The sequence below is a fragment of the Oncorhynchus gorbuscha genome, linkage group LG08 (assembly GCF_021184085.1).
Source record: "Oncorhynchus gorbuscha isolate QuinsamMale2020 ecotype Even-year linkage group LG08, OgorEven_v1.0, whole genome shotgun sequence".
NCBI classification, from domain to species: Eukaryota; Metazoa; Chordata; class Actinopteri; order Salmoniformes; family Salmonidae; genus Oncorhynchus; species Oncorhynchus gorbuscha.
In genome coordinates, this window is record NC_060180.1 from 37,829,772 (window position 1) to 37,844,607 (window position 14,836).

At 44.6% G+C, this 14,836-nt stretch overlaps 1 protein-coding gene across 1 annotated transcript in view; it reads right to left on the reverse strand.

The window, feature by feature from the left end:
- Positions 1-9,736, reverse strand: part of LOC124041603 — a 41,282-nt gene extending 31,546 nt beyond the window's left edge. The window contains exon 1 of the mRNA XM_046359366.1: positions 9,698-9,736. The gene's annotated coding sequence lies outside the window, so the exon portion shown is untranslated. The remainder of the gene's footprint in view (positions 1-9,697) is intronic.
- Between the last annotated feature and the right edge of the window lie 5,100 nt (positions 9,737-14,836).

The following is a 14,836-nucleotide window of genomic DNA, read 5'->3' on the forward strand; positions in this document are numbered from 1 at the left end:
TTACCACCACCAAAGCACCCCCAGACCATCACATTGCCCCCACCATGCTTGACAAATGGCATCAAGCACTCTTCCAGCATCTTTTCATTTTTTCTGCGTCTCACGAATGTTCTCTGTGATCCGAACACCTCAAACTTAGATTTGTCTGTCAATAACACTTTTTTTCCAATCTTCCTCTGTCCAGTGTAAGTTCTTTTGCCAATCTTAATCTTTTCTTTTTGTTGGCCAGTCTGAGATATGGCTTTTTCTTTGCAACTCTGCCTAAGAAGGCCAACATCTCGGAGTAGCCTCTTCACTGTTGATGTTGAGACTGGTGTTTTGCAGGTACTATTTAATTTAATCTCAAGGCCACCACAGACCATTAAACAGCCAGACTGTTAAACAGCCACCACTAACATTGAGTGGCTGCTGCCAACACACTGTCATTGACACTGACCCAACTCCAGCCATTTTAATAATGGGAATTGATGGGAAATGATGTAAATATATCACTAGCCACTTTAAACAATGCTACCTTATATAATGTTACTTACCCTACATTATTCATCTCATATGCATATGTATATACTGTACTCTACATCATCGACTGCATCCTTATGTAACACATGTATCACTAGCCACTTTAACTATGCCACTTTGTTTACTTTGTCTACACACTCATCTCATATGTATATACTGTACTCGATACCATCTACTGTATGCTGCTCTGTACCATCACTCATTCATATATCCTTATGTACATGTTCCTTATCCCCTTACACTGTGTATAAGACAGTAGTTTTGGAATTGTTAGTTAGATTACTTGTTGGTTATCACTGCATTGTCGGAACTAGAAGCACAAGCATTTCGCTACACTCACATTTAACATCTGCTAACCATGTGTATGTGACAAATAAAATTTGATTTGAAGCTCAGTTGAGGACTTGAGGCATCTGTTTCCTTAACTAGACACTTGTGTACTTGTCCTCCTGCTCAGTTTTTTTTTAACCTTTATTTAACCAGGCAAGTCAGTTAAGAATACATTCTTATTTTCAATGACGGCCTGGGAACAGTGGGTTAACTGCCTGTTCAGGGGCAGAACGACAGATTTGTACCTTGTCAGCTCGGGGGTTTGAACTCACAACCTTCCGGTTACTAGTCCAAAGCTCTAACCACGAGGCTACGCTGCCGCCCACTCCTCTTTCTATTCTGGTTAGGGCCAGTTTGCGCTGTTCTGTGAAGGGAGCAGCGTTGTACGAGATGTTCAGTTTCTTGGCAATTTCTCGCATTGAATAGTCTTCATTTCTCCGAATAAGAATAGACTGACGAGTATCAGAAGAAAGTTATTTGTTTCTGGCCATTTTGAGCCTGTTATCAAACCCACAAATGCTGATGCTCCAGATACTCAACTAGTCAATAGTCATTTACAACATTAATAATATACACTGCTCCAAAAAATAAAGGGAACACTTAAACAACACAATTGTCAGGATTTGGCCAGGGTTGTTCCGGTTTTTGGTCACTAGATGCCCCCATTGTGCCTTTTGACCTTTTGTTTTCCCTTGATCCCCATTATTATTTGCACCTGTGCCTCGTTTCCCCTGATTGTATTTAAACCCTTTGTTTTCCTCAGTTCTTTGCTCTGTGTTTGTATGTTAGCACCCAGCCCTAGTACTCTGTGTACTCTTGTTGATCCCGGTGGACTCTCTTGTGGAATTCTGTTTTTTGTTCTTGTTTGTTTGTTTGTTTTTGAGTATCTTTTGAGGCTTTTTGTGCTTTTCCTTCCACCTTGTGGATTTACCCTTTTGTCTTGGAGGATTACCTTTGTTCTTGTGGAATTCCTTTTGAGGTTGTGGAGTTACATGTTTTCCTGAAGAACTTCACTTTTTACTTCATTAAATACACCGTCTCAAGTACTGCTGTGTCTGCCTCATCTTCTGGGTTCTGCTGACTATTCGTGGCTCAGTTGATTAAGTGACTGTTTCTCACTCCGGAGACCCGGGTTCGTAACCAGGTCCTGACAGAAACACAGAGCCAAAAAATGAACCCAGAGGCAGCCAGTTCCCAGGACCTTGTTGCCATGCTGTCCCACCACCAGGAGACTGTCCAACGCCACGAAGCCGCCCTGGTTCAGCAAAAGGCCTTAATGGCTAGACATTCTCATCTCCTGTTGGAGATGCTGACTTCCATAAAGCAGATATCTGATCGACTTACCCTGGCAACAGTTCCTGTCCCAGTACCTCAGATTCACGTACCAATGGCAGTTAACCCTCTGGCTGAACCTCGTCTTCCACCTCCCCAACAGTTCTCAGGTGATCCAAGTGCTTGTAAAGGGTTTCTCACCCAATGTTCTCTCTCCTTCGAGCTGCAACCCTCGTCATTCCCCACCGACCGGTCTAAGATTGCATATATCATCACCCTGCTGTCGGAAAAAGCCCTGGCCTGGGCTACTGCTGTGTGGGATGCCCATAGTTCCTGCTGTGCCAGCTACTCTGCCTTTGCTGAGGAATTCAAACGAGTGTTTCAAGGCCCAAGCAGTGGTCCTGACTCAGCCAAACAGCTCCTGACTCTCCACCAAGGTTGGCGCAGCGTGACGGACTATGCCATCCAGTTCCGCACGGTGGCAGCAGCGAGTGGCTGGAACAACGAGGCGCTCACGGTGTGCTTTCTGAAAGGCCTTTCCGACACTATCCAAGATGAACTGGCCACTCGGGAACCACCGGACAATCTCGAGTCCCTGATCAAGTTGGCCTCACGCATTGACCAGCGTCTGAGAGAGAGAGAACTCAACCGTAGACCTCTAGCCCCTATCAGTCCCAGCTCCGAGTCCCCACCTTTATCCTCGCTGGCTCCACCGGAACCCATGCAGATTGGACGCATCTCCCAGGCTGAGAGAGACCACCGGATGAGGGAGCGACGCTGTCTATATTGCGGCAAACCGGGCCATTTCCGTTCCACATGTCCCGGGCTCCAGGGAAACGCTCTGTCCCGTACAGACCGGGGGAAACTGTAACGGGAAACATAACCTCCTCCCATCCGTCCAACTCCCGTCTGCTCATTCCTGTCACTCTTTCCTGGGACAACCACAAGCTTCACCTTCAAGCCTTGGTAGACTCTGGAGCCACAGGTAACTTCATGGATGGTGTCTGGGCGAAGGAGAATGGCGTTCCCTCTGAACCTCTAAGTGACCCCATGAGGGTTACTACATTGGATGGAAGCCCTTTGGGATCTGGACTTGTCACTCATGTCACTACCTCCTTGCGACTTTCAGTTTCACAACACCAGGAATTGATGAACTTTCATTTGATCTCCTGTTCCGAGTTCCCTCTCGTCCTTGGATACCCCTGGCTTCACAGCCATAACCCTCACATCGACTGGTCTGTGGGCACTATCAAGCAGTGGGGTCCTACGTGCCAAGCTACTTGTATTTTCCCGAATTCCCCGAGTTCTACTCCCGAGTCTTTAGAATCCATCGACCTGACCCGAGTTCCCGTGTTACCATGACCTCAAACTGGTATTTAGCAAACAGAGGGCCACCATGCTACCACCCCATAGACCTTATGATTGCCCCATCGAACTGTTTCCGGGCACTTGCCCCCCCAGGGGTCGGATCTTTTCCCTATCTCCACCCGAACGAGCTGCTATGGATACCTACATCAAGGACGCTCTGGAAGCAGGCCTCATGCGTCCATCCACCTCCCCGGCGGGAGCAGGGTTTTTCTTTGTGGCCAAGAAAGACGGTGGATTACGTCCTTGCATCGACTACCGGGGACTCAATGCCATAACCGTCCGTAACCGTTACCCGCTACCCCTTATGGCCACAGCCTTCGAGCTGCTCCAGGAAGCAGTTGTTTTCACTAAGCTTGACCTGCGGAACGCATACCATCTTTTGCGGATCAGACCTGGTGACGAGTGGAAGACCGCTTTCAACATGCCTACTGGTCACTATGAATACTTGGTGATGCCCTTCGGCCTGACCAACGCCCCAGCGGTGTTCCAAGCGCTCATAAACGATGTGCTTAGGGATATGCTTAACATATTTGTGTTCGTTTACTTGGATGACATCCTCATCTTTTCGAGCTCTCTTCAAGAACACACTAAGCATGTCAGACAAGTACTCAAACGCCTCCTAGACAACCATCTGTACGTTAAGCCGGAAAAATGTGAATTTCATTCATCCCGAGTACAATTCCTGGGATTTGTAGTGGAACCCGGTCGAGTCCAAATGGACCCCAGGAAGGTAGGGGCGGTAGCGGATTGGCCCACCCCCAAATCCTTTAAGGAAGTTCAGCGTTTCCTAGGCTTCACTAACTTTTACCGCAAATTCATCAAGAACTTCAGCTTGGTGGCAGCCCCTCTCAGCTTTAACCAAGGGTGGCAATGCAAGGTTTTTGTGGGGAAGAGAAGCTGAGACGGCCTTCCAAGGACTCAAGCAGCGCGTCCTCTCTGCTCCCATCCTGATACTACCGACTACGGATGAACCGTTTGTGGTGGAGGTAGACGCCTCAGATGTTGGTGTTGGAGTTGTCCTGTCTCAGAGGGGTGAAGACAAGAAGCTTCATCCGTGCGCTTTCTTCTCACACCGGCTTACCCTGGCTGAGAGGAACTACGATGTGGGGGATCGTGAACTCCTAGCGGTTAAGATGGCATTGAAGGAATGGAGACACTGGCTCGAGGGGGCTTCTCACCCGTTTCAAGTGCTTACGGACCACAAAAATCTGGAGTATATCCAGCAGGCGAAGCGGTTGAACTCTAGACAAGCTAGATGGTCTCTTTTCTTCAATAGATTCCAGTTTATCCTTACCTATCGGCCCGGGTCGAAGAATCTCAAACCGGATGCCCTGTCCCGAGTCTACGCTCCTGCCATTCGAGATGACACGGACATGCCTGTCCTTCCTGCTGCTAAGATCGTGGCTCCGATCTCGTGGCAAGTTGAGGATACCGTGAGACGAGCTCAAGCTATTGAACCGGACCCGAAAGGAGGTCCTGCCAATCGGTTGTTTGTTCCCAAGGCAGTGAGGACTCAGGTCCTTCTGTGGGGGCACTCCTCTCGCCTCACCTGTCACCCGGGCGTAGGTCGCACCTTGGAGTTCATCCAGCGTAAGTTCTGGTGGCCTACCATAAGAGAAGACGTTGCCACTTTCGTCAATGCCTGCCCCGTGTGCTGCCAGGGCAAATCTTCTCACCTCCGCCCGCAAGGACTCCTTCACCCTTTACCTGTTCCCCACAGACCCTGGTCCCATATCTCATTGGACTTCATTACTGGCCTTCCTCCATCCCATGGCAATACTACTATCCTAGTCATTATCGACAGGTTTTCAAAGGCGGCCAGGTTCGTCCCTCTGACTAAGTTACCTTCTGCCAAGGAAACAGCTGAGTTGGTAATTAATCATGTGTTCCGAGTCTTCGGCATTCCTCAAGATATGGTTTCTGACAGAGGTCCCCAGTTCGCCTCTAGGTTTTGGAAGGCCTTCTGCCAACTCATGGGGGCTTCTGCCAGTCTATCTTCAGGGTACCATCCGGAGTCCAACGGCCAAACTGAGAGGATGAATCAAGAGCTGGAAACCACCCTCCGATGTATGACACGTAACAACCCGTCCACATGGTCGTCCTTCATTGTTTGGGCCGAATACGCGCACAACACCTTGCGCTCCTCCTCCACTGGTATGTCCCCGCACGAGTGTCAGTTTGGCTATGCCCCTCCATTGTTCCCGGACCAGGAGGCAGAAGTCAGAGTGCCTTCAGCCTTGAAGTTCGTCAGACACTGTCGGCTTATGTGGAGGAAGACCCGTCTTAATCTTATGCGTTCTTCACAGAGGTACCAACAACAAGCCAACAGACGTCGCCGTCCCGGGCCTATCCTGCGCCCCGGCCAGAGAGTCTGGCTCTCCACAAGAGACTTACCACTACGGGTGGAGTCTCGCAAGCTGTCCCAAAAATACATAGGTCCCTTTAAGGTTGCCAGGAGAGTTTACCCAGTTTCTTATCGCCTACACTTACCCAGATCCCTTAAGATTAATCCCACATTTCACATTTCCTTATTAAAACCTGTTGTTTTTCTCCCCTTGTCCCTGCAGACAGACCTCCCCCTCCGCCTCGTGTCATTGGAGGCCAGCAGGCTTATACCGTTCATCGGATAATGGATTCCCGCCGGGTGCAGCGGTCCTGGCAGTATCTGGTGGACTGGGAAGGCTACGGTCCCGAGGAGCGCTCCTGGGTTCCTGCCAAAGACATACTGGACCCTGACCTCATTCGTCAGTTCAGGGCCCTCCACCCTGAGAGAGCTGGTAGGAACGTCAGGAGCCGTTCCTAGGGGGGGGGGGTTCGGTCAGGATTTGGCCAGGGTTGTTCCGGTTTTTGGTCACTAGATGCCCCCATTGTGCTTTTGACCTTTTGTTTTCCCTTGATCCCCATTATTATTTGCACCTGTGCCTCGTTTCCCCTGATTGTATTTAAACCTTTGTTTTCCTCAGTTCTTTGCTCTGTGTTTGTATGTTAGCACCCAGCCCTAGTACTCTGTGAACTCTTGTTGATCCCGGTGGACTCTCTTGTGGAATTCTGTTTTTTGTTCTTGTTTGTTTGTTTTTGAGTATCTTTTGAGGCTTTTTGTGCTTTTCCTTCCACCTTGTGGATTTACCTTTTTGTCTTGGAGGATTACCTTTGTTCTTGTGGAATTCCTTTTGAGGTTGTGGAGTTACATGTTTTCCTGAAGAACTTCACTTTTTACTTCATTAAATACACCGTCTCAAGTACTGCTGTGTCTGCCTCATCTTCTGGGTTCTGCCGACTATTCGTGGCTCAGTTGGTTAAGTGACTGTTTCTCACTCCAGAGACCCGGGTTCGTAACCGGGTCCTGACAACAATGTAACTCCAAGTCAATCACACTTCTGTGAAATCAAACTGTCCACTTGGAAGCAACACTGATTGACAATACATTTCAAATAAATAAATACATTTTAAATTGCAAATGGAATAGACAACAGGTGGAAATTATAGGCAAATAGCAAGACACCCCCAATAAAGGAGTGGTTCTGCAGGTGATGACCACAGACCACTTCTCAGTTCCTATGCTTCCTGGCTGATGTTTTGGTCACTTTTGAATGCTGGCGGTGCTTTCACTCTAGTGGTAGCATGACACTGAGTCTACAACCCACACAAGTGGCTCAGGTAGTGTAGCTCATCCAGGATGGAACATCAATGCGAGCTGTGGCAAGAAGGTTTGCTGTGTCTGTCAGCGTAGTGTCCAGAGCATGGAGGTGCTACCAAGAGACAGGCCAGTACATCAGGAGACGTGGAGGAGGCCGTAGGAGGGCAACAACCCAGCAGCAGGACCACTACCTCCGCCGTTGTGCAAGGAGGAGCAGGAGGAGCACTGCCAGAGCCCTGCAAAATGACCTCCAGCAGGCCACAAATGTGCATGTGTCTGCTCAAACGGTCAGAAACAGACTCCATGAGGGTGGTAGGTATGAGGGCCCGACGTCCACAGGTGGGGGTTGTGCTTACAGCCAAACACCGTGCAGGACGTTTGGCATTTGCCAGAGAACACCAAGATTGGCAAATTGGCCACTGTCACTCTGTGCTTTTCACAGATGAAAGCAGGTTCACACTGAGCACATGACAGACGTGAGTCTGGAGACGCCGCGGAGAATGTTCTGCTGCCTGCAACATCCTCCAGCATGACCGGTTTGGCGGTGGGTCAGTCATGGTGTGGGGTGGCATTTCTTTGGGGGGGGTCGCACAGCCCTCCATGTGCTCGCCAGAGGTAGCTTGACTGCCATTAGGTAGCGAGATGAGATCCTCAGACCCCTTGTGAGACCATATGCTGGTGCGGTTGGCCCTGGGTTCCTCCTAATGCAAGACAATGCTAGACCTCATGTGGCTGGAGTGTGTCAGCAGTTCCTGCAAGAGGAAGGCCATTGATGCTATGGACTGGCCCGCCAGTTCCCCAGAACTGAATCCAATTGAGCACATCTGGGACATCATGTCTCGCTCCATCCACCAACAGACTGTCCAAGAGTTGGCGGATGCTTTAGTCCAGGTCTGGGAGGAGATCCCTCAGGAGACCATCCGCCACCTCATCAGGAGCATGCCCAGGCGTTGTAGGGAGGTCATAGAGGCACGTGGAGGCCACACACACTACTGAGCCTCATTTTGACTTGTTTTAAGGACATTATATCAAAGTTGGATCAGCCTGTAGTGTGGTTTTCCACTTTAATTTTGAGTGTGACTCTAAATCCAGACCTCCATGGGTTGATAAATTTGATTTCCATTGATCATTTTTGTGTGATTTTGTTGTCAGCACATTCAACTATGTAAAGAAAAAAGTATTTAATAAGAACATTTCATTCATTCAGATCTAGGATGTGTTATTTTAGTGTTCCCTTTATTTTTTGAGCAGTGTATATATCAGTGGGAGGCAACTCCTAGAATTTCAGCATCACTTATCTTTTTTAGAAGCTCATACCAATAGCACCTGCCTGCCAGCCAGGCACATCTGTATTGTGTTAAGTCGTTCCAACCCACAGCAACAAGCAACACATTCTTATAATAAAACACCTTGTCAAATAGCCTAATCTAGCTTTGAAAAACAAGCCAGTCCCTTGCATAATACTATAGAGTATTTGCAGTTGTTGAAAATATACTAAATTGTCATACTTAAATAAAAGTAAACATATCTTAATAGAAAATGACTCAAGTAGAAGTGAGTCACCCAGTATAATACAAGCCTACTTGAGGAAAATTATCTGGTTTTAAATGTACTTAAGTACAGTGGTCGAAAAAATACTCAATTCTCACACTTGAGTAAAAGTTCCAAGTTAAAGTAAATGCTGTACATCACATTACTTATATTAATTAAGCAAACCAGCCAGCATGATTTCATTTTTCTTTTTTTACAGACAGACGGAGGGGAAACTCTAATGATGTAAATATATCACTAGCCACTTTAAACAATGCTACCTTATATAATGTTACTTACCCTACATTATTCATCTCATATGCATATGTATATACTGTACTCTACAACATCGACTGCATCCTTATGTAACACATGTATCACTAGCCACTTTAACTATGCCACTTTGTTTACTTTGTCTACACACTCATCTCATATGTATATACTGTACTCGATACCATCTACTGTATGCTGCTCTGTACCATCACTCATTCATATATCCTTATGTACATGTTCCTTATCCCCTTACACTGTGTATAAGACAGTAGTTTTGGAATTGTTAGTTAGATTACTTGTTGGTTATCACTGCATTGTCGGAACTAGAAGCACAAGCATTTCGCTACACTCGCATTAACATCTGCTAACCATGTGTATGTGACAAATAAAATTTGATTTGATTTGATTTGGAACACTCAGCCATAATTTACAAACTCAGTATTTGTGTTTAATGATTCCGCCATATCAGAGGCAGTGGGGATGACAACACATTATCTTATTATTATTATTATTATTATTATTATTATTATCTTGGTAGGTGTGTGAATTAGACCATATTGCTGTCCTGTCTGAGCATTCGAAATGTAACATGTAGGTTTGGGTGTCTGGGAAACGGTATTGGAGTAAAATGTAAATATTTAGGAATGTAGTGGAGTAAAAGTAAACGTTGTACAAAATATAAATAGTTAAGTACAGTTACAGTATTTATACGTAAGTTCTTAAGTTCTTTACACCACTGCACACTTGATTATTTTAAAAGTGACTTACAGACAGGAAAGGGTCCCTATCCAGTGAAGAGGGATCCCAGTCCAAAACTTGTCAAAACACTTTCTTTGTTGTTCCTCTCTGGTGGTGAGGGTGTGAGACACGAAACTCACCTTTTTCTCTTTCTTACCTCAGTGCCTTGCGGTCCCAATTCACCTGGGAATGGGTTGGGCTGGCTGCTGCAACCTGAAGTCAGGGGTAGACGTAACGTAGTAAACGTAAATCTGTAACTCTCCATTTAGTATTACACATTGCGTTTCATATGGTGGCTATTAATTTGTGGAAGTCCATCAACCATGTCATATGATATATTACCAATTACAATTGATATAATATGATACAAATTACAATTCATATAATATTTTACAAATTACAATTCATATAATATTTTACAAATTACAATTAATATAATATTTTACAAATTACAATTCATATAATATGTTATGAATTGCAATTCATTCAATATGTTATGAATTTGCATTATGAGACACAGGAGGCTAGTGGCACCTTCATTTGGGAGGACGGGGTTGTGGAATAAGTGGAATGGTATCAAATACAAACATATGGATTCCATTTGTTTGATGACATTCCATTTGCTCCATTCCAGAGATTATTATGAGCCATCTTCCCCTCAGCCAAATTCTTTAAAATGACATTGGAGGCCATTTATGGTAGGGAAATGAACAAACAATTCTCTGGCAACAGCTCTGGTGGACATTCCTGCAGTCAGTATGCCAATTGCACGCTGCCTCAAAACTTGAGACATCTGCGACATTGTGTTGTGTGACAAAACTGCACAAAGTGCACCTGTGTAATGATCATGCTGTTTAATCAGATTATTGATATGCCACACCTGTCAGGTGGATGGATTATCTTGGCAAAGGGAAAATGTTCACTAACAGGGATGTGCGTATGGAAAATATCTGGGATCTTTTATTTCAGCTCATGAGACATAGGATCAACACTTTACATGTTGCGTTTTTATTTTTGTTCAGTATATTTATCACTGTTGTGCTATTGCTGTCAATATTCTATTCCATTCCTTTGCACTGTTATATCCATGTTATTACATGTATAGTTATTCTGTTCTATTTACTGCATCCATATAAATTCATTATCTCCCATTCTCTGTACCTTTCAGACCATTTCCATGTCCATACCCCTGTTTGGCAATAACGTGTGAGGTTGCCTTATTCCTCTGACCAGTTTTCAGTGGGTCACAGACAAGTAAAATAGGAGAGTATTCCTTCACTGTAACCATACCAAACGTAACATATACTAATTAGTGTCAGATTTACATTTACTATGTTACGGGTAGTCTATGAGACCAGGCTGGGGAATGGGGCGTGGTCACCTGGTCACCTGTGGACCAGTGTAACAAAGGAGCTAGGTTTCCTATGTGACTGACTCATAACTGTAGTTTCCCTGTCTGCCATTTCCCTGTCTCAAAAATACATTGGCAATAAGAATAAATAAATAGATGAGATTTTAATAGACACGATTAAAAGCTCAAGTGTAAATTAACAGCAGTTGAAACATCCTCCTCACCTTTTTTGGCTAGATTCAAGGGCTGGGTATAGTTGCTACCAAGATGAGAGACCATCTGGGAAAATTCAAATCAAATGCTAGTATTGTTGGCAAACCAGTGAGCCATACATAGCCTTGGCTTTTTCCACATTTTGTTATCTTACATCCTTAGTCTAAAATTGATTAAAAATAAGTCCTCAGCAATCTACAGACTATACCACATCAAGATGAAGCGAATACAGGTTTTTAGAAATTGTTGCAAATTTATAAAAGATAAAAAACTGAAATGCCTTATTTACATATGTATTCAGACCCTTTGCTATGAGACTAGAAATTTAGCTCAGGTGCATCCTGTTTCCATTGATCATTCTTGAGATGTTTCTGCAACTTGATTGGAGTCCACCTGTGGTAAATTCACTTGATTGGACATGATTTGGAAAGGCACACACACCTGTCTTTATAAGGTCTCACAGGAATTGTCCGTAGAGCTGCGAGACAGGATTGTGTCGAGGCACAGATCTGGAGAAAGGTACCAAAACATTTCTGCAGCATTGAAGGTCCTCAAGAACACAGTGGCCTCCATCATTCTTAAATTGAAAAAGTTTGGAACCACAAAGTCTCTTCCAAGAGCTGGCCGCACGGCCAAACTAAGCAATCGGGGGAGAAGGGCCTTGGTCAGGGAGGTGACACTGACAGAGCTCTAGCATTCCTCTGTGGAGATGGGAGAACCTTCCAGAAGGACAACCATCTCCGCAGCACTCCACCAATCAGGCCTCAGTAATGAGAAACAAGATTCTCTGGTCTGATGAAACCAACATTGAACTCTTTGGCCTGAATGTCAAGCATCATGTCTGGGGGAAACCTGGTACCATACCTACGGTGAAGCATGGTGGTGGCAGCATCATGCTGTGGGAGATGTTTTTCAATGGCAGGGACGGGGAAGACTCGTCAGGATCGAGGCAAAGATGAATGAAGCAAAGTACAGAGAGATCCTTGATGGGAACCTACTCCAGAGTGCTCAGGACCTAAGACTGGGGCGAAGGTTCACCCTAAGCCCCGAGCCAAGTCAACGCAGGAGTGGCTTCGGGACAAGTCTCTGAATGTCCTTGAATTGCCCAGCCAGAGCCCGGACTTGAACCCGATTTAACATCTCTGGAGAGACCTGAAAATAGCTGTGCAGCAATGCTCGAGAGGATCTGAGAGAAGAATGGGAGAAACTCGCCAAATACATGTGTGCCAAGCTTGTAGCATCATAGCCAAGAAGACTCTAGGCTGTGTATTGATGAAGAAAAACTATTTTAATCAATTTTAGAATCCAGTCCAGTAGTGTCCAGGTCAGTGGTGATGAGGATGCTGCCATAGAAAATTTGCTGTACTTATGATCCTATGTTCTGTTAAACAAGGAGCCGATTATGATTTTAATGACGATACCGATAATTGGAGGGCCAAAAAAAGCCGATACCGATTAATCTGTCATTATATATATGTATATATATATATATATATATATATATACACACACACTGTATATATTTGTAATAATGAAAATTACAACAATACTGAATGAACAATGAACACTTATTTTAACTTAATATAATACTTGAATAAATCTATTTAGTCTCAAATAAATAATGAAACATGTTCAATTTGATTTAAATAGTGCAAAAGCACAGTGTTGGAGAAGTAAGTAAAAGTGCAATATGTGTCATGTAAAAAAGCTAACGTTTAAGTTCCTTGCTCAGAACATATGAGAGCTGGTGGTTCAATATTCTCAGTTAAGACATTTTAGGTTTTAGTTATAATAGGAAATGACTTGTCGACTTTCTCTCTATACCATTTGTATTTCATATACCTTTGACTTTTGGATGTTCTAATAGGCACTTTAGTATTGCCAGCCTAATCTCAGGAGTTGATAGGCTTGAAGTCATAAACAGCGCTGTGACTCAAGCATTGCTAAGAGCTGCTTGCAAATGCAGTAAAGTTTGAATGAATGCTTACGAGCCTGCTGCTGCCTACCACCGCTCAGTCAGACTGCTCTATCAAATATCAAATCATAGACTTAATTATAATATAATAAACACAGAAATACGACCCTTTGGTCAGTAATATGGTCAAATCCGGAAACTATCATTTCGAAAAAACATTTATTCTTTCAGTGAAATACGGAACCTTTCTGTATTTTATCGAACGGGTGGCAACCCTAAGTCTAAATACTGCTGTTATATTGCACAACCTTCAATGTTACAGTTGAAGTCGGAAGTTTACATACACCTCAGCCAAATACATTTAAACTCAGTTTTTCACAATTCCTGACATGTAATCCTAGTAAAAATTCCCTGTTTGGGGTCAGTTAGGATCACCACTTTATTTTAAGAAGGTGAAATGTCAGAATAATAGTTGAGAGAATTATTTATTTCAGCTTTTATTTCTTTCATCACATTCCCACTGGGTCAGAAGTGTACATACACTCAATTAGTATTTAGTAGCATTGCCTTTAAATTGTTTAACTTGGGTCAAATGTTTCGAGTAGCCTTCCACAAGCTTTCCACAATAAGTTGGGTGAATTTTGTCCCATTCCTCCTGACAGAGCTGGTGTAACCGAGTCAGGTTTGTAGGCCTCCTTGCTCACACATGCTTTTTCAGCTCTGCCCACACATTTTCTATAGGATTGAGGTCAGGGCTTTGTGATGGCCACTCCAATACCTTGACTTTGTTGTCCTTAAGCCATTTTGCCACAACTTTGGATGTATATGCTTGGGGTCATTGTCCATTTGGAAGACCCATTTGCGACCAAGCTTTAACTTCCTGACTGATGTCTTGAAATGTTGCTTCAATATATCCACATCATTTTCCTACCTCATGATGCCATCTACTTTGTGACGTGCACCAGTCCCTCCTGCAGCAAAGCACCCCAACAACATGATAATGCCACCCCCGTGCTTCATGATAGGGATGGTGTTCTTCGGCTTGCAAGCCTCCCCCTTTTTCCTCCAAACATAACGATGGTCATTATGGCCAAACAGTTCTATATTTGTTTCATCAGACTAGAGGACATTTCTCCAAAAAGTACGATCTTTGTCCCCATATGCAGTTGCAAACCATAGTCTGGCTTTTTTATGGCAGTTTTGGAGCAGTGGCTTCTTCCTTGCTGAGCGGCCTTCCAGGTTATGTTGATATAGGACTCTTTTTACTGTGGATATAGATACTTTTGTACCTGTTTCCTCCAGCATCTTCACAAGGTCCTTTGTTGTTGTTCTGTGATTGATTTGCACTTTTCACACCGAAGTCTAGGAGACAGAACGCGTCTCCTTCCTGAGCAGTATGACGGCTGCATGGTCCCATGGTGTTTATACTTGCGTACTGTTGTTTGTACAGATGAACGTGGTACCTTCAGGCGTTTGGAAATTGCTCCCAAGGATGAACCAGACTTGTTAGAGAAATTAGAGTTAGTAAATGAAAACAACACACTTGCCTTTGCCCCTTCCCTGCAGCTACTAAATCAATTGCTTACCTTTGCCTTTCAAGTGCAGCGCATACAGGGTAGCTTAGTGGTTAGAGCGTTGGACTAGTAACCGGAAGGTTGCAAGTTCAAGCCCCCGAGCTGACAAGGCACAA